This window comes from Eptesicus fuscus, chromosome 20 (assembly GCF_027574615.1).
Source record: "Eptesicus fuscus isolate TK198812 chromosome 20, DD_ASM_mEF_20220401, whole genome shotgun sequence".
Taxonomy (NCBI): domain Eukaryota; kingdom Metazoa; phylum Chordata; class Mammalia; order Chiroptera; family Vespertilionidae; genus Eptesicus; species Eptesicus fuscus.
In genome coordinates this window covers 2,151,870-2,177,790 of record NC_072492.1, presented here as the reverse complement: position 1 = coordinate 2,177,790, position 25,921 = coordinate 2,151,870, and the positions used below count along the sequence as shown (strand labels likewise).

Genomic DNA, 25,921 nt, shown 5'->3' with positions numbered 1-25,921 from the left:
GCCATAAAATGGTAACTACCATGCTCATCCATGCTCCACCAACTCAACAGGAAGGTTCTGGGGAACAATAAGAACAATTGCCAAAAACATTTGAAAACTTTAATACACACACACACACACACACACACACACACACCATACATACATATATATTAGTATTGATTTCAGAGAGGAATGGAGAGGGATAGAGAGACAGAAACATCAATAATGAGAGATAATCATTGATCGGCCACCTCCTGCACATCCACCACCAGGGATCAAGCCCACAACCTGGCATGCACCCCCAACAGGAATCAAACCTGGGACCCCCTCAGTCTGTAGGCCGACGCTCCATCCACTGAGCCAAACCAGTCAGGGCTTTAATGTGCTTCCCAACAGTGTAACAATGACAACCCCACACATGATAGTCTCTTAGCACTTCCGTCCACAAAGAACTGAAAGGTGCCCTCCTCTGAATGAAATGAGGAAGGAAGGAAGGAGGAAGGGAGGAGCAGGAGGAGGAGGAAGAGGAGAAGCAGAAGCAGCAGAAGCGGAAGAAGAGGAAGCTGCCACCGTCTACCCTTTAAAGTTAGGAAAAGCCAAGCAATTAAAACAAATCAGTCTCCAAACAGTTCAAACGCTTTTGCAGGATTAGAATCCCAATGCTCAGGAAATCCACGCCTTATTATGGAAGACTTAAGAGGCAACTGTATTTCTACAGAGAATGTAGAAACACATTTTTCAGGACTGCGGACACTGTGCTGGGTTGGTATCACTACTTGAAAGGTTTACGTTTCTTCACACCTCACACAGGTGCTTGGCACACACCTTGCTGGGAGAGAATTCTCCACAGAACTCCCTACCTGCCAAGCTCAGGGTCCTGAGAGGCAAAAACTGGTGCAAACCACAGGACAATCCAAACTTGCCGCTGGTCCAGACGTTTGTGGGATGCAATCCTGAACCTTGCCTCACAGTAGTTTGCACTTACCAAACGCTTTAATAGCCAGTATCACATTCAATGCTCACAGAAGACTAGACCAGCGAGACTGGGAAGGATGACAAGCCTAATATTACAACTAAAGAAAAAATTAGCTTCTAAATGTAAAAACACAAACAAGTAAAAGATGAGACGACTTTGGTGGTTTCTCCAACACAATCACTTGTTTCAAACACAAACACTAGAACAAGTACTATTCAGAAATAAATGGTAGTCCCTTTCAATTTTTAAATACAATGAAAACTTAATTATCAGTTCCAACTCAATGGGTGCCGTGCAGGATTCAGTCAGTATACGATTTTGTCAGCACTACCATCTGGTATCTAGAGCTACAAGATGCACATGTAATTGAGGTGGCAGTTGCAGAGGGAAAGGAGGGCATGGATATTAAAATTCACCTTTTAAAATCGTTCTAACCCTCCGTCCAATCTCTTCTTTACAAGGGATATTCTGGAGGTGGAAATAAAGAAATCATACTTCTCATCTTCTCCTAACCATTTTCTCGTGTGAATGTTAAAAATAAGAGGAGGGGGACTGCCCTAGCCAGTTTGGCTCTGTGGTTAGAGCATAGACGAGCAGACCAAAGGGTCTCAGGTTCAAGTCCCAGTCAAGGGCACGTACCTGGGTTACAGGCTCCATCTGCCCTGGTCCCAGGCGTGCAGGAGGCAACCAATCCATGTGTCGCTCACGTGATATTTCTCTCTAAAAATCGATGGTGAAAATATGAGGATTCATTTAACAAATTTTTAAGAGGAGGGAGATAATTCTGGCCGGTGTGGTCCAGTAGGTTGGACACCATCCAGTGCACCAAAAGGTTGCCGTTAGATTCCTGGTCACCTGGATTGCAGGCTCGGGGCTTGATCTCCCGGTAGGGGGCATACAGGAGGCAGCTGATTGGTGTGCCGATGTTTCTCTCTCTCCCGCCCCCCCCCCGCCCCGTCTCCCCTCCCTTCTCTCTAAAAATCAATTAAAATTATTATTATTTTTAAATTCTATAACGTCATGGGGAGAGCCTTGGAGAGGGAGCTTCTAGTTTTGGCACTGACACAGAATCGCTATGTGACCTTGAGCGAATCACTGCTTCTCTGGGCCTCAGTTTTCCCCATCTGAACCCCAAAGGTGGCTGAGCCCCATCTTCTCTTCAAACACAGACTGCAAAACTGTGAAGGGGCCCCACACGGAGCCCCTGGGCGGAGGAATGCTGGGGTTTGGGGGAGAGCAAATTGCCCTTTCCACAACGCCACTGGGCCAACTCCGGACGCGAACACAACCCTTTGGGCAAGGACTCCTCCAGGGAGGACCAGCCTCTCCAACGCGCTCGGCTCCCGGGAGCCGCCCACCGGGGAGAGAGCGGAAGGGCCTCTTTCCACACAGACTGCCTGGGAGAGCAGGGCCCCACGCACCCATTCCCCCACCCGATCAGCCGAGCAGGGAGGGGGCTCTGCCATCCCACGCGGAACAAAAGGCAGCTGGAGCCCGGCTCTGCCGCCCCCGTCCCCGCTGTGCGGTGGAGGTGGGTGGGGGTGGGGTGCGATGGGAGAACCTGGTCCCTCGGGAAGGGTTGGGGCCCCGCTCCAGCCCGAAGAAGAACGGGGTCGGGCCGGTCCCGGACACAGAACCCTTCCCCCGATTCCAGGAGGGACGGGGCCTGAGCTCCACAAGGGGGCGGGAGGGAGACGAGACCCGGCTCCGGAGAAAAGGGGCGCCGGGCCGGGAGGAGCGGAAAGTGCCCTGGAGAGCGGGCGGGGTCGCTTCAGGCTGAGGCGGAGGTGAGGGCCGAGAGGGGGCTCCAGACTCCCAGGACCGAAGACGCAGACCCCCGGACGGGAAAGGGAGTGCGCGCGCGGGTCGGAGCGGGGTCCTTGCAGCGGGAAGACAGGGAGGGGGCCATGCTCGAGCCTGTGGGGCGGGGTCTGGCTGGAAGGAACGGGGTCCTGACAGAGGGGCAGACCCAGCTGGGGCAGCGGGGTTGCACGCTTGGGGGGCTGACTTCGGGGACGCCTATGTTCTGGGGGCGTCCGCCCCCTGGGGGAGGGGGACGCTCCGCGCTCTGGGGCCCACTCCGGTCCCCGAACCCGGCTCACCTCCGCTCCTTCGGGCCGGCTCCGGTTCGCGGCCACGACCGCCTATAGCGCTGTGGAGGCGGGAGCGACCGGAGCCCGCGGAGCCGCCGCCGGCGCCGCCAGCACGTCTAGCTCCGTTTGACACCCACTCACCAGCCAACATGGCGGCCGGGAGGGGGCGCGCCGGCTGCGTGTGCGCGCGCGCGCCGGCCCCGCCCTCCGTCGCCCAGGCCCCGCCCCGCGCCCGCCGGTCCCGCCCACCGTCGCCCAGGCCCCGCCCCGCGCCGGCCGGTCCCGCCCACCGTCGCTCAGGCCCCGCCCCACCCCCTGCAGCCTCCACCCCCACCTTCCCAAGGCCCCGCGCAGACTGCCCAGCGGTCACACAGCTCCCCAGAACCTTGGCCGGAATCCCCCAAACATCTCCCCCACCCCCCACTCACGCGTTCCGACTGTCCCAAGCGCCACACATACCCTGGCAAATTCACCCCCAAACCATGCGCTCGGCGACTTTCACTCAGATCCCCCACAAATCCCCACACTCCATGCACATCCTGCAACTCCTCCACACCTCACCACCCTCCCGCACACACAGACCGCGGCGTCCTAAGCCAACGCGCGTTCCGACCCCTGCAGTAAACACTGGGACAGAGATTTCCTGGGAGGTGGTGCTTGGAGCGCTAGTCACGCCTGGTTTCTTGAGCTGGGTGCGGGGGTCAAGAGTGTTCACTTTGTGAAAATTCACTGGTGTATACTTTAAATGTGTGCACTTTAATGTGTGTGTGTTATACTTCAGTAAAACACGCCCAAAAGTTATTCCGGGAAGGGATGCATAGGCTTCCTTAGGCTGCCAGAGGGGCGGTGGCACTGAAAAGGTGGGGCCTCTTAGCTCACCAGAACCCTGACCTGAGGGCTTTTAGACGCCCCTGGTGCAGCCTTGCCCCTTCACAGGGCCTCACACTCTCAAAGGAACAGCAGGAACTGCCTCTTCCCTTTGATTAAACCCGTGCCCACAAGGCACCAACTATGTGCCCAGCATGGTGCTTGGCACAGAAGGAGACCAAGAAAGCTGAGAAATGGCAGACCCTGAGGAGGTGCTCGGGACCTCCCAGCTGACTAACCTGCCCCAGTCAGGGTGGGCACTGCACAGACCCCTCACAGCAGAGCCTGGGATGGAGCAGGGCCGCTAGATTGGCAGACAGCACCACCCCTGCTGCTAGGCAACATCAACACTCTGCCAAACTCTGGCGTCAGGTAAGCTGTGTCCAGAACCATCACTGCCCTCACTCACTGGGGACTAGGCAGGTCGCTGCACTTCTCTGAGCTGCATACTCCTCCTGTGAAGGTGCCAGATGGTGCTTCCGTTCTCACAATGGGATCTAGACTGGACTTCCCTTCTCCGGCAAAGATGTAAGAGGGAGGAGAGAGGGGCAGCCGGGAGAGGGGAGGGAGGAGAGAGGGAAACGAACACGTTTGCAAAACCACAGGGCCACTCCTCCTTTGTAAAGTCCCACGCTGGTCCTAGATGCTGGGAACTCCTCCCAACAGTTGGCTGCCCTCACAGGACTCCATGTCCCTCCCACCGCTGTGTCCCTGCTCCACTGTGAGGGTGAATTAAGCTTTCCACGCCTGCCTTGTGGCAGGAACCAGGCTCCTTGTCCCAGAGAAGGCCCTCAACCAGTCCAACACTCCTTGTAAGCCACAACTCTTTGCTGAGCCTTCCCGGGCCTCCCAGGAGAGCAGAGCTTTACATGCAGTCATGGCTCCTGGCCTCAAAAAGTTTGCAGCTTCAGGGGGATTATGCCAACACGTACTGGGAGCCCGGTGGAGGCTTGAGGGCTTTACATGGGTTGTCTAAACCAGCACTGCCGGCTGAACGCCCTGCAATGATGGACATGTTCTCTAGAGATGCTGCCACATGTGAGCACTGGAACGTGGCTAGTGACCAAGGATCTGAAGTTTTAAGACCTAATATAACTTTAAGTAATACATTTAAATAGCCACACGCGGCTAGAAGCTGCCACAGAGAACAGCGCTGGCCTAGAACCTCACACAGCCCACAAGGTGGGCATTCTTATTGGCCACACTTTACAGACCAAGAACTTGCGGCTTGGGGGGATGCTGGGTCTTGTCACCCAGTTGCATGCAGAACCCATTCCTTCCCCCACCCCACCAGCAGGTCTGTGGAGTCACCGAGATGAGACAGCTGCAAGCTTTGGGAAGAGAGCTGGACGCCGGTAAAGCGACAATGAGCTAACTACAGCCCAGAAAGTGAGGTGCAGGGCCTGAGACTGAGCTGGTGCGGGGAGGGGGGGGAGGCTGAGGGAGGGTCTCCAGAGGCTGAAGGACCACCACCCACGTGTAAGATCAGAGAACATTGCCTCAGTCCTTGAAGTCACGTCTGCCCCTGCACTAGCTTTGAAGCACATCGCCATCTCCCCCTTCCCTCTCTCAGTGCATTCTCATGAGGAGCCCTGGAGGTCAGCAGCTCTATTCTCATTTTACCGGTGAAAAATCAGAGGCAGCACACTGCAAGTGCTGGGATTCAAACCCCGCTTCTGCTCAGTCCATAGCATGCAAGCAGCCGTGCAGAGGAGGGTACGGGATAAGCCAAGCCCACAGCAATCCCAGGGCACAGAGCCAGAGCAGACACTCACCTGCCCTTTCTAGGACACGGAGGGTGGTTCCAGATGCATTCTGAGGCAGAGTGACGGGGGCTGGCTTGAGTGCTATGCTTCAGAAGCAGAGGGGTGGCTGTGCGGGTCAGAGATATCTCTAGAGTTGGGGAAGGAGGAGTCAATAGGGGAGAATTGCTGGCAGGGAGAGAGGATGTGCAGAGTGGGAAGAATCACTGAATAAAGGTGCAGAAGGAGGTCCCAGGGGTGAACCCTACAGTCAAAACCATATCCAAATGGTTGAGCATCAACCCATGAACCAAGAGGTCACCGGTTCGATTCCTGATCAGGGCACATGCCTGGGTTGCGGGCTCTATTCCCAGTAAGGGGCATGGAGAAGGCAGCCAATCGATGTTTCTCTCTCATCGACGTTTCTGTCTCTCTCTTCCTCTTCTTTCCTCCCTCTGAAATCAATAAAAACGTATTTTTTTTAAATCCAGCAAAATCAGCCTGGTGACAAGACCCAGCATCCCCCCAAGCCTCAAGTTCTTGGTCTGTAAAGTGTGGGCAATAAGAATGCTCACCTTGTGGGCGGTGTGAGGTTCTAGGCCAGCGCTGCTCACTGTGCTGGAAATCCAAAAATGCCTGCTGTCTAGTCCACTGATTTGTTGCCTGACTTTGGCCATATCACTACTCCTTCCAGGCCTCAGTTCCTCCATCTTGGAAGTGGGAATAATAAACCCTCACACCTTGTAGGATTGCACTGCAGTTCAGAATGAAATCACAGAGACAGGAATGCTTTGGGAACTGAAAAGCCCTAGATAGGTGCGAGCAGTGCTTCTTACTAAGATACCAAGATGCAGCTGTGCGGCCCTGTGGGTGCTGGGAGTCTAAGGAGCAGAAGAGTCGTGAACAGGAGCAGAAACGGAAGCTCTGAAATTACACAGGAAACCGTAAGAGGAAGGGTTGTGAGAACTCAACACGGAAGTTTCTTCTGGTTTGTGGGAAGGGAGTGGTCAGCTCAGACTTTCTGGAAGTGGAGGCACTAGAGATAGGAAATAATAGTAATACTAACGATAACAACAAAGTAGTGAGCACTGTGTAAATGGTTTGCCTAGGGCAGTGGTCGGCAAACTCATTAGTCAACAGAGCCAAATATCAACAGTACAACGATTGAAATTTCTTTTGAGAGCCAAATTTTTTAAACTTAAACTTCTTCTAACACCACTTCTTCAAAATAGACTTGCCCAGGCCGTGGTATTTTGTGGAAGAGCCACACTCCAGGGGCCAAAGAGCCACATGTGGCTCACGAGCCGCAGTTTGCCGACCACGGGCCTAGGTTATCTCATTTCCTCTTCATCACAACCCTGAGTTTCAGACCATCAATGTCTTTAACTTACAGATAATGTCCAGAGACATTCAACTACTTGCCCACGATCACAAAGCTAAAAACTGGCAATGATGGAAAGCCTGTCTGATTTCAAAGCCAAACTCTCTCTCTCTCTCTCTCTCTCTCTCTCTCTCTCTCTCTCTCTCTCTCTCTCTTTTGTTAATCCTCACCCGAAGATATTTTTCTATTGATTATTTTAGAGAGAGTGGGAGGGAAGTGGAGAGACAGAAAGAAATATCGATGTGAGAGAGACACATCGATTGTTTGCCTCCTGCAATGCCCCGACCAGACCAGGATCCAGCCTGCAACTGAGATATGTGCCCTTGACCGGAATCGAACCCGGACCCTCAGTCCGCAGGCTGACTTTCTGTCCACGGAGGCAAATGGGCTAGGCAGGGCAAAGCCAAACTCTTGAGAAGAATTTGGAGATCCCCGTCCCCGCCCGCCCCAGGGGTTGGTGTATAACCTAGGCTGAGCCCATCAGAGCATCTCTCCTGGTCACAGTGATTGGTTCAGGAATGGGCACAAGATAGGCCAGTGAACCTCAAAACAAGGATTTCTATAGAAACTGTAGAAACCATTGAAAACGTTACACTTCTCTTTCCAACAGCTTGCTGACTAATGTGATTTAAGCCTGGAACAACTGCACCCGGGAGAGCAAGGCTGAGATGAAGCCCACGCAGAGGGGCAGAGGGGCAGAGGGGCAGAGGGGCAGAGGACAGAGGGGCAGAGGGCAGAGGGGCAGAGGGGCAGAGGGCAGAGGGGCAGAGGGGCAGAGGGGCAGAGGGCAGAGGGGCAGAGGGCAGAGGGGCAGAGGACAGAGGGGCAGAGGGGTAGAGGGACAGAGGGCAGAGGGGCAGAGGGGCAGAGGGGCAGAGGAGAGGGAAGACAGGTTCCTGCTGCCACCTGAGCCAGCTGTGCAGGGAGCTCTCACCCAGGGCTTTTTAGCGCGCAGCCAATACACCACCAGTTGAAACTATTTTGATAGAAAACCCAACTCAAACTGGCTGAAATGCTCATCCGAATCGATTGGCTCATTTAAAGAACAGCTCCAGTGCTGGGAATTCAAGTGCAGATGCCCCAGGCCCCATGGCGTGCGCCGTCGTCCGTGGCTGGTGTCTGGACTGGCTGTGAACTGGCTGCAGCAGATCAGTCTTCACTTCTGTAGCCACACCTCCCAGAACCAATAGTGCCTCTTCCCCAACCACAAACTAAAGTCTCTCTCAGGTGTGCTCTGATGGGAAGAACTCAGATCTGCTCATCCCTGAGCCAACTGGGGAGTCAGATGTGAGGAATCAGGGTGGTCGGCTTGGGCAGGAGGAGAACACGTGCTGAGAGGCCGCAGTGCCCACCTCTCAGAGCCCCTTTTCTCCCTCAGCCAGTTCACTTGGGTTTCATCACTTGGTACCCAGATTCCTGATAGTAACAATCATCAACCCCATTTCCAAAGAGTTTTCATTTAATTTTTGGCAGCTCCAGTCTTGATACTTACAGCATTTACTAAATCAATCAACAAATTGTTAATTCTGCTTGGGATTTAAATAATGCCTTTTATCCCAAACTCTCATCACACCTCAGAAACAAGTTTCAACGACCTGCCTCAGCCTTTTCCCCTAGGGCAGTGGTCGGCAAACTCATTAGTCAAATATATAGAGCCAAATACCAACAGTACAACGATTGAAATTTCCTTTGAGAGCCCAATTTTTTTAACTTAAACTTCTTCTAACGCCACTTCTTCAAAATAGACTCGCCCAGGCCGTGGTATTTTGTGGAAGAGCCACACTCAAGGGACCAAAGAGCCGCACGTGGCTCTCGAGCCGCAGTTTGCCGACCACGGCCCTAGGGCATTATGTATACTAGTAACTATAAAAACATAGCAGCCTGGGCTCAGGGGTTAAGCATCGACCTATGAACCAGGAGGTCACGGCTCAATTCCAGGTCAGGGCACATGCCCAGCTTGCGGGCTTGATCCCCAGTGTGGGGTGTGCAGTAGGCAGCCGATCAATGATTCTCTCTCATCATCGATGCTTCTATCTCTCTCGCCCTCTCCCTCTTTGAAGTCAATAAAAATGTATTATTAAAAATAACACCCCCCCAAAAAAAAACCCATAGCATCCACTTAGTATATAGTTTCTACTCTTACAACTCAACATGTCTGTTCTTTATTGACCATTAATCTTCATGCCTTTTCCTCTATAGCAATGAAGCTTCCAAGCAAGAAAGGCCGTTGTAAAACATGTTTTCTTAAATCTACATGGACTGAACATCTCACACGCATCGTTTCAGGAAACAGCCAGCAGCACCCTGTGAGACAGGCACACTGCTCGTCACCATTTTGCAGGCACGTGCAGTGAGGCACAGAGAGTGCTGCAGCTGGCGGCCCAGCTGGTGAGTGGCAGGGCTCAGCTCTTCACTCAAGTCCATGGCGCCAGGGACTGGTACCTCCCTCAGAGCACTCCCCTGTGCCCTCCCTCGAGCTCCTTTCCTCAGTAATGTGCACACTACTTTTCTGTCAGAGACTGCAGCATGGCCAGGAGAGGCCAGAGCACCTCTACGGCCTCAGAAAGGTTCCATGCTTGCTTCTTCAAAAAATTTACAGACAAGTTGAACACACTCCACCTTCATAAAGCTTTCAGCTTAGGTCTAGAGTTGAAGCATGACCACTCAAACCAATAGCACAAAGAAGTCTGCCCAGAAGAGTAGCATGTGTGCTGAGCCTTTGTAAGGATGGCTAATTATTTGCTTTGCAGAAAGTGGGGGAGCAGAACAGGCTGAACAAAGAGCAGGAGGTGGGAAATCACAGACCAGGGGTGCAGCTCAGCTGAGCTGCAGGAGGCATGGAAGAGAGAGTCGGGAGGTGAGTCAGGAGAGAATAGCTAGAAGGTGCCCTAGAGATCAGCCCTCCTCCTTGGCAGTCCAGGGGCGGGCATATCCCTGGCTGGCCAATGAGAATGCATTTCTCCATGGTGATAGTGATTGGTTCAGGGGTGGGCATGTGACTCAAGCCAAGCCAATGAGATCTTTCCCCAGGATTTTAGATAAAACCAGCAGGGAAGAGGCCCTCTCTGTTTCTGTGATTGCAGGTGCCAAGGACCATGGAAGCCTGGAGCTGCCAGGAACTGCTTTGTCACCCCACAGAGACAATTCTGAACACCCCCAGTTCAGATCAGCCTGGAGACAAGGGGACCAGGGCTGTTGGGTCAGGCTGGCCTCATCCTAGCTTTTTGGAAGGACACATCCACTGTCGCCTCAAGTAAACTTCTCTTTTGAGAGAAACCTCAAAAGTCTTTATTTCCTTTTTCTCTTCTTTTTTTTCATTTATTCATATTCAGTCTCTCTTGCATTCTTTCTTTTTCTTTCCACATCTTTTTTCTCTGTTTCTTTCTCTCCTTTATTTTTTAATTTAGTAAATATCTTTTAAAATAATTCTAAAAAATACACGCACACATTTTACAAATACCTGACCAGTATGATTCAAAATTGTCAATGTCACGAAACATAAGAAGGATTAAGAAACTGCCACCAACTAAAGGAGACTAAGAAGACAATTCAATTCCATGTGGCATCCTGGATGAGATCTTAATCCAGAAAAGGGAGATTGGTAAAAGCACACAAACACCACACACACAACCCCAACCCCACCCCCCAAAAAACAAAAACAAAGCCCAGGTGAAATAATCTGAATAATTCTGTGGCTTAGTTAAAAGTACTGTACCAATGTTAATTTCTGAGTTTTGCGTGTCATCCTTGCACAGGGGCCATGCTAATCTTCTCTGTATCGTTCCAATTTTATTTTATTTTATTTTATTTTTTTATTTTTTTAAATAAATCTTTATTGTTCAGATTATTACAATTGTTTCTCCTTTTTTCCCCTATATCTCCCCATCACCGGTTCCCTCCCACCCCGTTGTCCTTATCCATAGGTGTATGATTTTTGTCCAGTCTCTTCCCATACCCCCCACACAGACACCCCTTTCCCCCTGAGAATTATTAGTCCACTCCCATTCTATGCCTCTGATTCTATTATGTTCACCAGTTTATTCTGTTCCTCAGATTTTTAATTCACTTGATTTTTAGAATCACTTGTTGATAGATATGTATTTGTTGTTCATAATTTTTATCTTTACTTTTTTCTTCTTTTTAAAGAATACCTTTCAGCATTTCATATAATACTGGTTTGGTGGTGATGAACTCCTTTAGCTTTTTCTTATCTGTGAAGCTCTTTATCTGCCCTTCAATTCTGAATGATAACTTTGCTGGGTAGAGTAGTCTTGGTTGTAGGTTCTTGCTATTCATCACTTTGAATATTTCTTGCCATTCCCGTCTGGCCTGCATAGTTTCTGTTGAGAAATCCGCTGACAGTCGTATGGGTGCTCCCTTGTAGGTAACTAACTGTTTTTCTCTTGCTGCTTGTAAGATTCTCTCTTTGTCTTTTGCCCTTGGCATTTTAATTATGATGTGTCTTGGTGTGGTCCTCTTTGGATTCCTCTTGTTTGGGGTTCTGTGTGCTTCCTGAACCTGTAAGTCTATTTCTTTCACCAGGTGGGGGAAGTTTTCTGTCATTATTTCTTCAAATAGGTTTTCAGTATCTTGCTCTCTCTCTTCTGGCACCCCAAAAATTCGGATATTGGTATGCTTAAAGCCATCCCGGAGGCTCCTTATGCTATCCTCACACTTTTGGATTCTTCTTTCTTTCTGCCTCTCTGGTTGGGTGTTTTTTGCTTCCTCATATTCCAGATCTTTGGTTTGACTCTTCGGGTGCGGTGGTCTACTCTGTATATTCTTTATTTCAGACAGTGTATGCATAATTTCTGACTGGTCCTTTTCCATTTTTTTGGTATTCTCATTTAGGTCCTTGAAGGTCTCTTCAAGTTTCTCAGCGGTTTTTAGAAGATTCTTGAGTAAGCTTATAAATATGGTTCTGGACACTGTATCGTGCATTAGTTTGCTTTCATCTATCTCTCCTACTTGTGACATACTTCGATATCTCTCCCTGTGTTGATGGAGTGGCTTTATGTGGTCAGTGACCTATAGGTAGCTCAGTTTCCCCAATCACCCTAGGTGGTCGCTCTTGGTACTCCCCTTTGTGGGCTGAGTGGAAAGTCTTGGTGTAGTTAAAAGCCCTGATTGCTGTTGGTACACTGGGAGGAATTGACCTCCAGTCCAATTGGTTGTGAGGACCTGCTGTGTCTATAACGGAAGAATTGCTGTGCTGGAGATACAGTAGGGCTTTGGTGCTCACTGAGTCTGCCTCTTTTTTTTTTTTTAATATATTTTTATTGATTTTTTACAGAGAGGAAGAGAGAGGGATAGAGAGTTAGAAACATCGATGAGAGAGAAACATCGATCAGCTGCCTCTTGCACACCACCTACTGGGGATATGCCCGCAACCAAGGTACATGCCCTTGACCGGAATCGAACCTGGGACCCTTGAGTCCGCAGGCTGACGCTCTATCCACTGAGCCAAACCGGTTTCGGCAGAGTCTGCCTCTTGAATGTGTCCCTTAGAGAGTGGTTGAAATCTGGTGTCGTCCACACTGACAGAAAAGTCACTCTCACTCTCTGACCGATGGCCGAGAGTCCCATAGGCGTCTGGGTCCCCTGCGTGTCCCAGAAACTGGAGTTCAGAGTGGTTGGGATTGTTGGTATCACTGGCGGGAACTGATCTCCAAGCCAGTTGGCTGTGAGGATCAGCAGTGTCTCCGCTGGGAGTGCTTCTGTGCTCAGCTTGGATGGGGCGGAGTCTCAGGGTGGCGCAGACAAGCTTTGGTTTCCCGTCTGCTCCGCCCTAAGAGGGGTGGTTTCTCCGTTCCCGAATTAATGGCTGCGCGCCTCTGAGAGAAGGCAGCTTTCGAGCCTCTCCCGCTGCCTAACAGACCAGTTTCTCCCCAGCTGGGGCTGGATTTCAGTGCAGACCTGAGGTTTTGTTTTTCTCCCGAACAAGAAATCCAGTCACGGGGAGGGCTGTGCTCAGCTTGGATGGGGCCGAGTCTCAGAATGGCGCAGACAAACTTGGTTTCCGTCCGCGCCGCCCTAAGAGGGGCGGTTTCTCTGTGCCCTAATCAATGGCTGCGCGTCTCTGAGAGAAGGCTGCTCTCAAGCCTCGCCTGCTGCCAAACAGACCAGTTTCTCCCCGACCGCAGCTGGATTTCAGTGCAGTCGGGAGGTTTTGTTTTTCTCCCAAACGAGAAAGCTAGCCACGCAGCGTCTGCTGCCCTCCCTCTCTGCGCTGCGAGCAAGCCAGCCGCGTATCAGCCGCCCGCCCTTTCCGCGCTCACGGATCTCGGCACCTCCACAGCTCCTGAGGCTCAGCGTCCCCCTCTCTGTTTTTCTCTAGTTGTAGGTTTTCCACTCTGCCAGCTTTCCAGTGGTTCTGGACGGTGTGCACTCTGTTTTCCAGTTGTAGTTTCAAAATTGTTGTGGTAGGCAACAGTTAGGTGTTTACCTTATGCCGCCATCTTGGTTTTTTCTTTGTATCGTTCCAATTTTAGTATATGTGCTGTCGAAGCGAGCACAATTTCTGAGTTTTGACAAAGGGACAATGGTAATATATGGTAATTAGGGTACAGGGGACATAAGAAAACTCTCTGTGCTATATTTGAAACTTTTCTCTAAATCTGAAATCACTCCAATGTAAAAGTTTTTTGTTTGGTGTGTTTTTAATACATGCACAGACAAAGTTCACCCAGTACCTCAGGACATACGGTGTCCCTCCTGCCACCCCCCTCCTTAGAGACAACCACTGTTACAGTGTAACGTGGATGCTCTACGTACCTGCAGACTTACATGGATCTACCCCTCCACCCTGTTCCACACAAACAGTAACTCCTTCTTTTCACCTAACAGTGTGTTTCTTGGAGAGTCTTCCCCGTCCACATGAAGAGAACTCGTCTGTAATGGTTTGGTGTATTTACCGTGTCCCCAGTGAATGGCGGGCAGTACCCCCTGCATTCTGCTACATACAATGTCTTTGCACACATGTGCAAATTTATCTCCAGGCTCATTATAGAGGCTCTCAAAGAGCAACTACAGAGCTTTGCCCATGGGTTACTGCAAGGCCAGGTATCCCCAACCTATACTGGGTTCTCAGACTCAAAGACAGGATTTGAAGTTTACTTCAGCAAAATTACTTTACTGCTCTACCGGATCCTGCCTGCTGGTTGCAGGCGACATCTCTGAGGATTTGGCTGCCATCAGCCGACCTCCTACCCACGGAGGGGTCCGCCTTGGGTCAACTGCTCAGCATCTGTCCCCTGGGGACCACCCCGCAGCAGTGCTGCCTCACAAGCTTGCCCATCAATTCTTGCTTCTGAGGCCCCAGAGCTGCCTGGCATGGTGGCGGGCTTGTCAAGCCCCGACTTTGGTTCTCTGAGCTATTCCATTTCTTAGCATTAAATTTAAATTTCCTTCCATTTTTTCTTTTGTTAACCAGAATCCATTTCTGTTGCTCTCAACCAAAGAACCCTACCTGATACCTTCTCCATCCTGTTTTTGTTGTCGTTGTTAATCCTCACCCGAGGAATTTTTCCATTGATTTTTAGAGAGTGGAAAGGAGAGGGAGAGACAGAGAGAGAAACATTGATGTGAGAGAGACACATGAATTGGTTGCCTCCCTCACGTGCCCTGCCTGGGGCCAGGGATTGATCCTGAAACTGAAGTATGTGCCCTTGACTAGAATCCAACCCAAGACCCTTCAGTCCCAGGGCCGATGCTCTATCCACTGAGCCAAACTGGCTAGGGCTGCATCCCTGTTTTAAATCATGCAATGATTCCTAAACAGCTGTCTCCCCCTCCCCAAACCCCCCCCCACCCACCCCTGTGCCTCCATGAATAAAGGAATGTAACAGACTCCTGGCTGTGGTGACACTCTCCCCATTCTGAGTGCTTCTCTATTACTGCTTGATATCGACTCAGCTCTGAATAAATATTTGTTGAAGTCATTCTTACATGTTAGTTTTATCATCCAGTGCCCTCCCCGCTATATTTCATGCGTAATAGTGGGCCTCTTTCTATTTGTATTCTAAAAGTGCTGCTGCCTTTGATACCAAAGGCAGAAACAGAAGACTTGTCACCACACTGGGGACCATGCTCTGTCCCTGGTCACTCCTGGCCTGCATCACACGTTTCTGTCAGCATCAGCTGGTCATCCTGGGCAAAAAGTCCAAATCAAGACTGAGATGGCAGTCAACTCTCTAGGTGTGTGGTCCCTCCAAGGCCAAGGGCATAAAATTGGGACTCAGAAAGCCAGAATTCAAACCCCAGCCCCTCCACTCATGAAGCAATTTCACCTTTTTGAGGACCTAAGTTTTCCAACCTGTCATGTTTGTTTCTTTTTTATTTATTTATATACTAGTGGCCTGGTGCACGAATTCATGCATGGGTGGGGTCCCTCAGCCTGGCCGGGATCATGGCAATCGGGGCCTGACCGGCCAGGGGGAGGGACCGCGGGAGGTTGGCTGTGGAAGTGCACTGACCACCAGGGCGCAGCTCCTGCATTGAGTGTCTGCCCTCTGGTGGTCAGGGCACATCATAGCAACTGGTCAACCGGTCATTCGGTCACTTAAGCTTTTATGTATAGAGATTTTAATCCTCCCTGGAGGATATGTTTATTTTTTAATTGATTTTGAGAGAGAGAGAGAGAGAGAGAGAGAGAGAGAGAGAAATCTATGTGAAAGAGAAACATCGATCAATTGCCTCCCATACACCCCCAACTGGGGATTGAACCCACAACCTAGGTATGTGCCCTGACTGGGAATGGAACCCACAACTCTTTGGTGTATGGAACGATGCTCCCACCAACTAAGCCACCCGACCAGGGCCATGTGTATTTCCTAACCCAAATACTGTGTGAGGGCAATGGGGGAGGTGCTTGGCTGCCTTGTTGATCTGCTCTTCACTCTCCCCTCTGTCTCCAGAGTCCTGATCCCTCTCCCTACTCCCCAGAGGCAAAAAGACGGGTGGGCCTGAGCAGAGAGCCTGCAGCTGGAGAATTACAGAGCAGCCTGAGGGGCTAAGAAGACTGCAAGGAAGCTGATAAGTTAGTGCTGTGTGCAAAACCACAGGTTCGCGATGATCAAGACCAGGGTGCAAGGTCGCACTTGGCAGCTCCGTGGCCTCGGCCACACCACTCTGCCTTCCTGAGCCTGTTTTCTCTGCTGTGAAGTGAACAGGGCGGTGAAAACTCCTGCCTGGTCTACTCACATGGCGATAGGAGGCCCAGGTTACATGAGATGTGAAAGTGTTGTGCAGCAAGGAGTGCCTGAGCCGCGTGGGCCGTGAGAAGCGTGCCAGGCTCTGGGACCCGCCCCCCAATCCGGGCAGGAGCACCCGCGAGCTCGTGAGGCTGGCTTGCCCACGTGCTCTCACACAGGCCGCGGGGGCAGCCCGGGTGGCTGCTCAGCTCCCAGATGAACCTTTTCCATCTCATGACACACATACACTAATTCCTAAAATTCTGCAGCATACCAAAAAGTACATTACATTTTTTGCTGATCTGACCAAAAAAATAGGTATAATTTTGATTCATTCACACCAGATGGCTAAGTTGGCTATTGTCTCCTTTTTATTTGACTATCTAAGGGAATAGAGGCCAGTGCCCTGACTAAACAGTGAGGTATTTCATGTTTTAAAAATTCTTGCGGCACACAGGTTGAAAATTGCTGCTGTTAAGAGAATCCAGGGCTTTTGGACGGGGGAGAGAAATAGGATTCCTAATATGTTGGGAGAAGTGCTTGACTTCTCCAGCCTTTCCATTTGGATGCTCTTCCCTTTGAGAAGCCACGCCCATAACCTGGTCCCTTCCGGGGACCCTACCAGTGACTGGAATACAGGTCCTGGGGACATGGAGGCCTGGGTTTGAATCCAGACTTGTTCACTTCTCAGCTGGTGGCCTCAGTCTCGTCCCTGCTCTTCTGTGTGCCGCGCGCTTCTTCGCCTGGGAAACGAGAGGGAGGACCACTTCATGGTCCCGAGTCGAGGGGCGGAAGCACACCTCCCGGGCCCAGCGCAGAGCGACGCTCGTCACTCAGGGTGGGAGAATCCAGGAGGGCCAGCCTCGTCTGGAAGAGGCCCAGGCCAAGGGTGATGGAATGGAGTATCAGGATCTACCAGTCTCTCCAGAGACCTTGGAACACACATTCAGACTGGTTCTCCCTGCCGCCTTCTCCTCCCACTTGCCTCTGCGCATCCCTTTAGCCCCGGTGTCCTGAGCCATCGGTGCTGCTGGAGACGCGCTGACAGGACGGACGCGGGGCCAGGCCGGGGAGGCTGACACAGGTACAGCAGTGAGAGGCCCAGACCTGGGGGTCCCAAAGGGACAGAGGGCCAGTGACTCCAAGGGATGAGAAAATGGGAAGGTGGAGGCCACTTAGTCCAGAAAAAGGCAAAAAGAACATTTCCCCTAATCTCTCTCTCTCTTTTCGGCCTCCGTCTCCTCTTCCTTATTTCCCCCTCCCCTCCATTCCTCTCTCCTTCTCTTACTTTTCTCTTTCTTTAACCCAAAGGAAATACAAGTTGAGGACATGAAACAAACATTGTCATACATTTTGTAAATGTACTTACATCTGAGAGGCACAGAGAAGAAAGATGAGAACAAAATTGCACCTCCATTGCTTTTATCTGGCTGCTGGCTTCAAGCCGCCCACACACTCAAACAAAGGCGGGAGGTGCGAGTCGGCCAACAGAAACCTGCCCAGCCAGCCCCGCGCCCTGCCCACCCCTCCTGCCCCGTCTCGTCTCACCGCTTCCTTGTGACCACTGAGCTCCCGGGGAAATGTCCTGCCCTCCCTGGCTCAGCTGCTGGCACTGCTCCCCACCATCCTGCCCCGCAGCCCCGCCAATCACCTGGGCGCCATGAGCGGCCTGCGCATGCTCTCCACTGAGCATCCCTGTCCCGTGTGCTGCTCCTGTGGCCCGAGTGCCCTCTCCACCCTCAGGCCCCGCCCAGCAGGCGGCCCGGCTGAATGCTAAAAGGCTTGCAGGACCAGTGTTCCAGATAGGAAGTCATTTATTCAGCAGACGTGTGCGGAGCACCTGCTTGGTGCCGTCCGTCTAGGCCCTGGGTTTGGGCGAGAGGCAACTTAAGTGTGTGCTCTGGTGCGTTTTGCAGCCAGGGAGGCAGAGGAGAAGGCAGAAGACATCACCTCCCCCACTGGGCTCAGCTCCTGAGGAAGAGTGTCATACGGGGCGGAGCGGAGGGCCCCATGCTGGTCGGAGGGAGGCGGTCAGCAGAGCTTCCTTTCCTGTGAGAGGCCGAGAGCTGGGGTTGCCTAAGCCAAGAGCGAGGCGGGGCCGTGCACTGGAAGCCCCGTGCCGCTGAGGGCCAGAGGGAACGGGCAGTGAGGGGACATGCCCAAGGGCACACGGGGTGGAGCTCTCAGAAGCCTCTCTGACGACCACGGCCGTGTTTACGGCCGTGTTTAAGGCCTTCTCTGGCTGCTCAGCATCCTACCGCCTGCCCCCTGGGTGGTGACAGGTAAGATTCTGCCACCCGTGTCCGGCAGCTTCTTGACAAAGGGCTGGGACTGGCTCTTAGACATGTCTCCTAGGCCTGAAAGGCCCTGGCTGAAGCATCCATCCTATCTAATAAAAGAGTAATATGCAAATTAACCATCACACCGCTATACCCACCAGCTACGCCCACCAGCCAATCAGAGTGAGTATGCAAATTAACCTCAACCAAGATGGCTGCAGCCACAGAGAGCAGGGGGGCTTGGGTTTCCCTGGCAATGGAGAAAGCCAAGCTTTCCACACACCCTGGTGGGCCCAGGCCTCCACTCAAGGGTATAAAGTTTCAATTATAGAGGGTAAATAAATCCCAACAGAAATGGCGGCAGCCACTGAGCTGGAAGAGCAGGAGGCTAGGGTTGCCCCGGGCAATGGAGGAAGCCAAGCTTCTGCAGCCCTGGCCAGCTCAAGGCCTTCACTTTAGGCTACAAAGTTTCAATTATAGAAGATACATAAATACCAACATAAATGGCTTGGCTCTGCTCCAGGCTACAAAGTTTCAATTGTAGAAGATAAATAAATTCTAGATACCAGGGCCTCCACTTGGGTTGCTGGGGGGCATGGCTGGCCTGCAAACCACCACAGGCCCCTCTCCCAGGCTGCCCCATGCCCCAAGGGAACCCCCACCCTGATCCAGGACACCCTTCAGGGCAAACCAGCTGGCCCTCACCCATGCACCAGGCCTCTATCCTATCTAATAAAAGAGTAATATGCAGATTGACCATCACTCCAACACACAAGATGGCTGCCCCATGTGGTCAAAGATCCTGCCCCCATGTGGACACAAGATGGCCATCACAAGATGGCCAGTAGAGGAGGGCAGTTAGGAGGGACCAGGCCTGCAAGGGAGGGCAGTTGTGGGCTATCAGGCAAGTAGGGGAGGGCAGTTGGGAGGCACCAGGCCTGCAAGGGAGGGCAGTCGAGAGGGACCAGGCCTGCAAGAGAGGGCAGTTGGGGGTGATCAACCCTGCAGGGGAGGGCAGTTAGGGGTGACCAGGCTGGCAGAGGAGGGAAGTTGGGGGCAAACAGGCTGGCAGGGGAGCAGTTAGACATCAATCAGTCTGGCAGTGGTTAGGGGGTGATCAGGCTGGCAGGCAGAAGTGGTTAGGGGCAATCAGGAAGGCAGGCAGGCGAGCAGTTGGGAGCCAGCAGTCCTGGATTGTGAGAGGGATGTCCGACTGCCTGTTTAGGCCTGATCCCACCAGGATCGGGTCTAAACAGGCAGTCGGACATTCCTCGAGGGGTCCCAGATTGGAGAGGGTGCAGGCTGGGCTGAGGGACACCCCCCCAATGCATGAATTTCGTGCACCGGACCTCTAGTCTTATATAAAAACTGCTGTTTGAAATTTTAACCCTGCTATTTGGCTTCTGTAAATACTTGCTTGCTTAAATAATAAGGAAAATAAGACTACTCCCACTTCAGAGAGGCCATTAAACCTTCCCCGGATGAGGTTATCAGTGCTGGCATGGGGCCAGGCCTTTGGTTGAGGTCTCAAGGCCCCAGCACATAGGGGCTCTTTAAGAACTTGCAAAGGGGGCCAGAAACACCCCATATTTGGGAGACAAAGAAGGTAAAACATATAAATAGGGAAAGTTCCTCCATGTTGGGGCCCAGAATTTGAGAGACTTTTTCCTCTGGACCTGCGCGTAATAAATGTAACTCCACCTCTCTTAAGTGTTGCTTGGTTCTTCTCTGGTTTTCTGTAACATGGCCACAGAGTGTAATGTAATGTGTGTGGAGTGAAGAACGGGAGACAAGACATCCCGGGGGGAAGCCACCTGGTCAGCCCCGGTAGGGAGCGGCCCGGCCGTGGGCTGACTCCTCTGTGCAGGGTCATCGGGTGTAGGAGGTGCCCAGGAAAGACACGACACCCACCTGGCACCGCCTGAGCACCGGCCTGTGTTATCTTCTTTAACCTTCACACCGAGCCAGTGAGGAGCCAGCACGTCCTCGTTCCGCGGCGAGGGGACTGCGGCACAGGCAGGCGCAGCGACACCCCGCTCGGGTGTTGGACGGGGGTCTGACCCAGCGCCGGCAGTGATGCCTGCGGCCTCGGCGGGAGCCACTCCGAGGCGGGCTGGATAATGGAGAGCCTGCCTGGAAAGGCTGCCCCCGAAGCCAGCGAGAACAAGGACTCAGTGCCAGGTGTTTGCTTGTCACCCTTCGGGCCTGAGGGGGCCATCGCTGCGGCAGGGAGGTGCTGTCGCAGTCTCCGGGCCTGAGAAGAGCCCCAGCTCTGGGAACAAGAACACGCCACAGGGGGCGCTGGCTGCAGCCGCGGGCGGTGGGCACAGTGCCCAGCCAGTATCACAGGGTCCGGAACCGCATCGCGGCCACCACAGCCTTCACCATCCCACAGCGACTTCCTTCCGCTGCTGCCACTCCCCGCAGCCCCTCCCACCACCCGCTGGCTGTCGCCATCAGCACCTGCCCCGAGCCTCGGCCTGCCACGGGCCGTGCCCTGGGGGATGGGATGGGCAGCAGCGGGAGCTCCGCCCCGTGTGCCCTTGGGCACGTCCCCTCACTGCCCGTTCCCTCCGGCCCTCAGCGGCACGGGGCTTCCAGGGCACGGCCCGCCTCGCTCTTGGCTTAGGCAACCCCAGCTCGCGGCCTCTCACTGGGAGGAAGCTCTGCTGACCGCCTCCCTCCCTCCGACCAGCACGGGGCCCGCGGCTCCGCCCCTATGACACTCTTCCTCAGGAGCTGAGCCCGGTGCGGGAGGTGATGTCTACCCCTCTGCCTTCTCCCCTGCCTCCCCGGCTGCAAACGCACCAGAGCACACACTTAAGTTGCCTCTCGCCCAAACCCAGGGCCTAGACGGACGGCACCAAGCAGGTGCTCCGCACACGTCTGCTGAATAAATCACTTCCTATCTGGAACACTGGTCCTTGGTAACGCCCTGCTCTCCCCGTCCACACCTACCGTCCCCCTCGCCAGGCAGCCCTCCCACATGGCTTCCCTGATTCCCATTCTGCGTTCCCAGACTCTCCCCCATCTTTCCCCACCTCACAACAGCCGGGCCTCCTGGGTGTAGCAGCCCCGTTACCAGACCCCAGCCCTGCCCCTCAGCTGGTCTTTTCCAGAAAGGGAGTAGCCTTGGAGAAAAGCAAAGAGGTGGCACAGACATCTGGAAGGTTCGAGGTGGCGGGGGGGGGGGGGGAGAAGACTTGAGGGCACCACCCAGGAGAACGGGCACTGCCCTCGGCCTGTGGTAGTGGAGGAGATCCGGTGAGCAGCTGGGCCAGAGGTGGGGGGAAGGACGGGGGACCTGGGCCGGGAGGACCAGTGGGGCATGGGGCGGGACCCGGTTTTCCCTGAGGCTGGTCCAGACGTGCCTGGGGCCGCCCCGGAGCCGGGAATAGGACGGGCCTGGGAGGGAGCTGCACCCCGCCCCCGCCCGCCCGTGATCTGCACGCGCCTCTCCTGGGCTCCTGGGTCCCCAGCACCCCTCTGGGCTCTGTGATGGTCCTTCACGTGACCCCCTGGACGGGCGGGCGGGCGGCGCTGCCCTTCAATCCCACCTCAGGGGAGCAGACACGGAGGCACGCAGGGCCAGTGGAGTCACTTCGCCTCCAGCACTTCAGTGACTCTGCCAGGCCCAGGGTGCTCCCTCCTGGTCCCCGCCCAGCGGGGCTGCGTCACCCACAAACCCTTCCATCCCAGTGGATGGATGGACATGGAGATGGAGCCCAAAAGGGAGGTGGTCGCCTCACTGTCCCCTAGGAACAGAGAGCAAAGCCTACTGCTCCGGCTCTGGGCCAGCAGATGCGAACCCATCCCGCCACAAACTCAGCCACCACCGGCAGTGCTGCCCTCTGGCCCACACGATGGGGGGGGGGGGGACGGGGGCGAGGATGGGCAGGACCCTGTCTCCTGACAGAGAGAGACCTTCCGCCCCAGGAGGGACAGGCATGCCCATCTATTAACACACTTACCACTGACTGAGGAGTCAGATCCATCTTGGGCTGGACTCAGTCTGCCCGAGTTCAGATCCTGCCTGCACTGCCTCGTCGCTGTAGGGCCTTTGGGCAAGTTGCGTTGCTTCTCTGTGAAGGCCAGGTCCCCCCTGTGAAATGGGGGCACCGCAGCTGCTCAGAGGGCTGGGGTGGGCAACAGTCCCTCTGTGCACACGGCTGTGCGCAGGCACGTAGTGTGTGCTCAGGAAATGTGGTTATTACAGCAGACACACCTCAGACCTCCCCACTGCAACCAAGTCTCTCCCCGGACCCGCCCCCCACCAGCTCCTGCTCAGCTTCTTCCCCGCTTCCCCTGGATTCTGTCAAACACCGTCTCTGCACAGGGAGGGGCGTGCTGACTACAAAAACCAGGAGCCAGACCCCGGGGCTCAGACAGGCAGGAGCTTATTCCTCCCGTCACACCGAGCCCGGAGGCCAGCTGTGGCCGGCACTGTTCACCCGCCAAAGGTGTCCGGGCTGGTGTCGGCGACTCGGGGCTTTTCCTGTCGTTTGCAAATGGCTGCACTGCTCCTGGCATTGCGCCTGCGTTTACGGTTAAGACAGCTTAGGTTTGGGGTTAACTGAAGGCTTTTGCCCCTTTTATCATGAAGAGAAATGTTTTCCCAGAGCCACCCCCTCCCGGACTCCTGAGATCCAGTTGCCCAGAACTGTTACATGACGGCTCCCAACTACAAGGGGCCTGGGAAAGGGAGTCCTTTCTCTTTTCCCGCCTCCAAAGTGGAAGGCAGCCGGGGAGAGGGCACAGGAATGGCGATGGGTCAGCCAGTGGTGTCTGCCACAGCTTCTCCCTTTGCCCCCCCCCCCCAGCCACCCTCGCCCCAGGCCATGCTCTCCACAGTCACCCCTGACCTCCTCTCTCATCCAAACCCATTTCCATTTCTCTTTGGGAAGTGAGAGCTCTGACAGTTCTGGGCCTGCACTTCACAGCGCGACATCGTTGATCCAGAGTAGGCTGCCCCTTTAGGTAGGACCTGACTGCCTCAGTCTCTACCAGTCCCCAATGCCTCACATTTCACTCATTCACATTTCTTGCTTGGCCCTTATTGGTGATGGAACTTGAATGCCTGAGCTAATGTATTTTTTAAAAATATATTTTGATTTCAGAGAGGAAGGGAGAGAGAGGGAGAGAGAGAGAGAAACATCAATGATGAGAGAGAATCATTGATTGGCTGCCTTCTGCATGAGCCTGCAACCTGGGCATGTGCCCTTGACCGGAATCGAACCCGGGACCCTTCAGTCCACAGGCCGACGCTCTATCCACTGAGCCAAACCAGCTAGGGCTGAGCTAATGCATTTATTTCCTCTTCCTGCCGTCATTTCAGAGTCTCCAGGACTGGTTAAGCACACAAAGTATCCCTTCCCTGCGCTTTATAGACACGCAGCAAAAAGGACCCTTCAGCTGCAGAGCCCCGGCATCCAGGCCCCTCTCCAATCACTCACTTGTTTACGATTTTAGAGTTACTTTGTGCACATATAGGCAAATCTACCTGTATGTTCTCTCTCTCCCCACCCCCTTTTCAACTCAAATGTGAGAATACACTACACATTGTTCTGCACTTGGCTTTCCCCCTTCCATTTACAATTTCTAACAGTCTAACTCGGAGATCACCTCCTGTCAATCCAGATGCCTTCTTCATCCCTTTTTCTGGCTGTGGAGCCTCCATTCCCTCCTTCATGGAGTGGGACTTACCATACCAACCCAGAGGACCCGTGGGAGATTCCAAAGCTTTGGTTCATGATGCCACTGAGGCTTGGAGGCGGGGCTTACTGCCCACTGTGCTGAACGTGAGGAGGCCATTGGAGAACTAGGAGAGATGGGAGCCAAGGAGGGCCATGGCACAGCAGCAGCCGGCGCTGCCTGCGCTGCTTTGTGGAATCTCACAACGCCCGAAGGCAGGTGCTGCATTACCCAGCCTCCTGAAGGGGGAGCCAAGGCGCAGAGTAGCTGCGCGACTCGCCTGGACTCGCAGCCCAGAGTGGTTCAGTTGGAATTTTAACCCACAGCTGCCACTCTGGGGCCAGCACCCAGGCAGCTGGGCACCATCCCTGCCCCAAGGCCGACTGCCCACATCCGGCTGCGCTCCAGGGCTCAGCGGCCCCAGGCTGAAGGGGTCTGAACCCTCCAGCTCACGCTGCCTCTGGGGAGACGTCTGGAGCACATGTGTGTCTGTGCTCAGAGCAGGGCTGAGGTTTGGGGTCTCTTTTTTCCTGGCATGGGGCTGGGGCACTCACCTGACCTGAGAGACCAGACTGCTCATTCCCAGCTGTTTGGCTTGGAGTCACCTCCCTCTCTGGGTCTCAGTTTCCTCATCTGCAAAAGGGGATCAGCGGTTGCTCATCATGGTACCGTTTAGGGATTAATTGATCTAATAAATTAATCACTTAGGAAGGGTCCTGGAATATAGCAAAACTAAAGAAAACAAAGAGCCATTATTATTATTATTATTATTATTATTATTGACATTGACCCTGGAATATCTTGCAGCAGGAAGTAGGAGGGACAGTTTGCTGGGAGAGGGGCCAATCCTTCCTGTTGACCTTACACAAGGACCTGGAATGGGCTTCATACCTTCCCCTAAAACCCATTCTACAGGTGACACGACTGAGGCCTCCGGAGGGGCAGGCTGAGTCCAGGGCAAGTTGTACTTAAGCAGTCCTGGGGAGCTGTTGGGGCCTTTGCCGCTCCCTCCACCAGACCCCTGCCCTTCCCTAACTCCCCTCCCCCGGTGTTTCAGGATACAGTGAAGACACCTTCTGGGCAGCCTGCCTCCTTCCTGCTTCCCTCCCATCTGCTGAAGGTCTTCAAGGGTTCCCGCAGCCTCCCGCTGGCCTGCCCTCCCTCCCCCCAGGGCGACCCTATTCCCTCTCCCTTCCGGGTTCGGCCCGCCCGGCCCCGCCCGGCCCCTCCCGCCCCCTCCCCACCACCCCGCTCCCGGCCCCTCCCGGCCCCGCCCGGCCCCTCCCGCCCCCTCCCCACCACCCCGCTCCCGGCCCCTCCCGGCCCCGCCCGGCCCGCCATTCGCGCATCCGCAGCGCCCTCTTGCGTAGACGCCCAGGTCGCCAGGCAGTCTCCACCCGTCGGTCCGAGGATCCAGGCGAGGTGACCCGCGGAGGCCCGGGAAGGCGTCAGAGGGGTCTGGGCCTTGGGACCACAGATCGTGCCCAAATCCCTATCCTGCCTTCCCTCTCTGAGCCTCACTTTCCGCTTCTGCAAAACGCATTCCCCAACTATTTCCCGAGTTCCTGCTGTGTGCTAGGCACTGAACAGGGCGCTGGGACTGCGGCGGAGACCGGGACGCGGACGCGGAGGGGACAGGCAATCATCAGCACGAAGTGCGAGGTCAGCCTTGCTGCAGAGGGGAGCGCTGTGCGGAGCCGGCTGGAGGGACAGGCGGCC

At 54.0% G+C, this 25,921-nt stretch overlaps 1 protein-coding gene, 1 long non-coding RNA gene and 1 other non-coding gene across 5 annotated transcripts in view; all 3 read right to left on the bottom strand.

Annotated features, from left to right (window-relative positions):
• EPN2 (epsin 2) overlaps nt 1–3,214 on the bottom strand; it is an 83,538-nt gene extending 80,324 nt beyond the window's left edge. For both annotated transcript variants that reach the window (XM_054708836.1, XM_054708837.1), the window contains exon 1: nt 3,061–3,214. The gene's annotated coding sequence lies outside the window, so the exon portion shown is untranslated. The remainder of the gene's footprint in view (nt 1–3,060) is intronic.
• Nucleotides 3,215–10,743: 7,529 nt separating this feature from the next.
• LOC129147499 (U6 spliceosomal RNA) lies at nt 10,744–10,849 on the bottom strand. The gene has a single exon (XR_008554867.1). It is a non-coding gene; the product is annotated as a U6 spliceosomal RNA (small nuclear RNA).
• A 5,757-nt stretch (nt 10,850–16,606) lies between these two features.
• Nucleotides 16,607–25,358, bottom strand: LOC114227959 (uncharacterized). 2 transcript variants are annotated; one of them, XR_003614045.2, is made up of 4 exons: nt 25,094–25,358; nt 24,757–24,835; nt 22,483–22,613; nt 16,607–16,975 (listed from the first exon to the last, which is right to left on the bottom strand). It is a non-coding gene; the product is annotated as an uncharacterized LOC114227959 (long non-coding RNA). The 2 variants fall into 2 exon arrangements; XR_003614046.2 differs by lacking the exon at nt 16,607–16,975 and adding an exon at nt 18,463–18,617.
• Between the last annotated feature and the right edge of the window lie 563 nt (nt 25,359–25,921).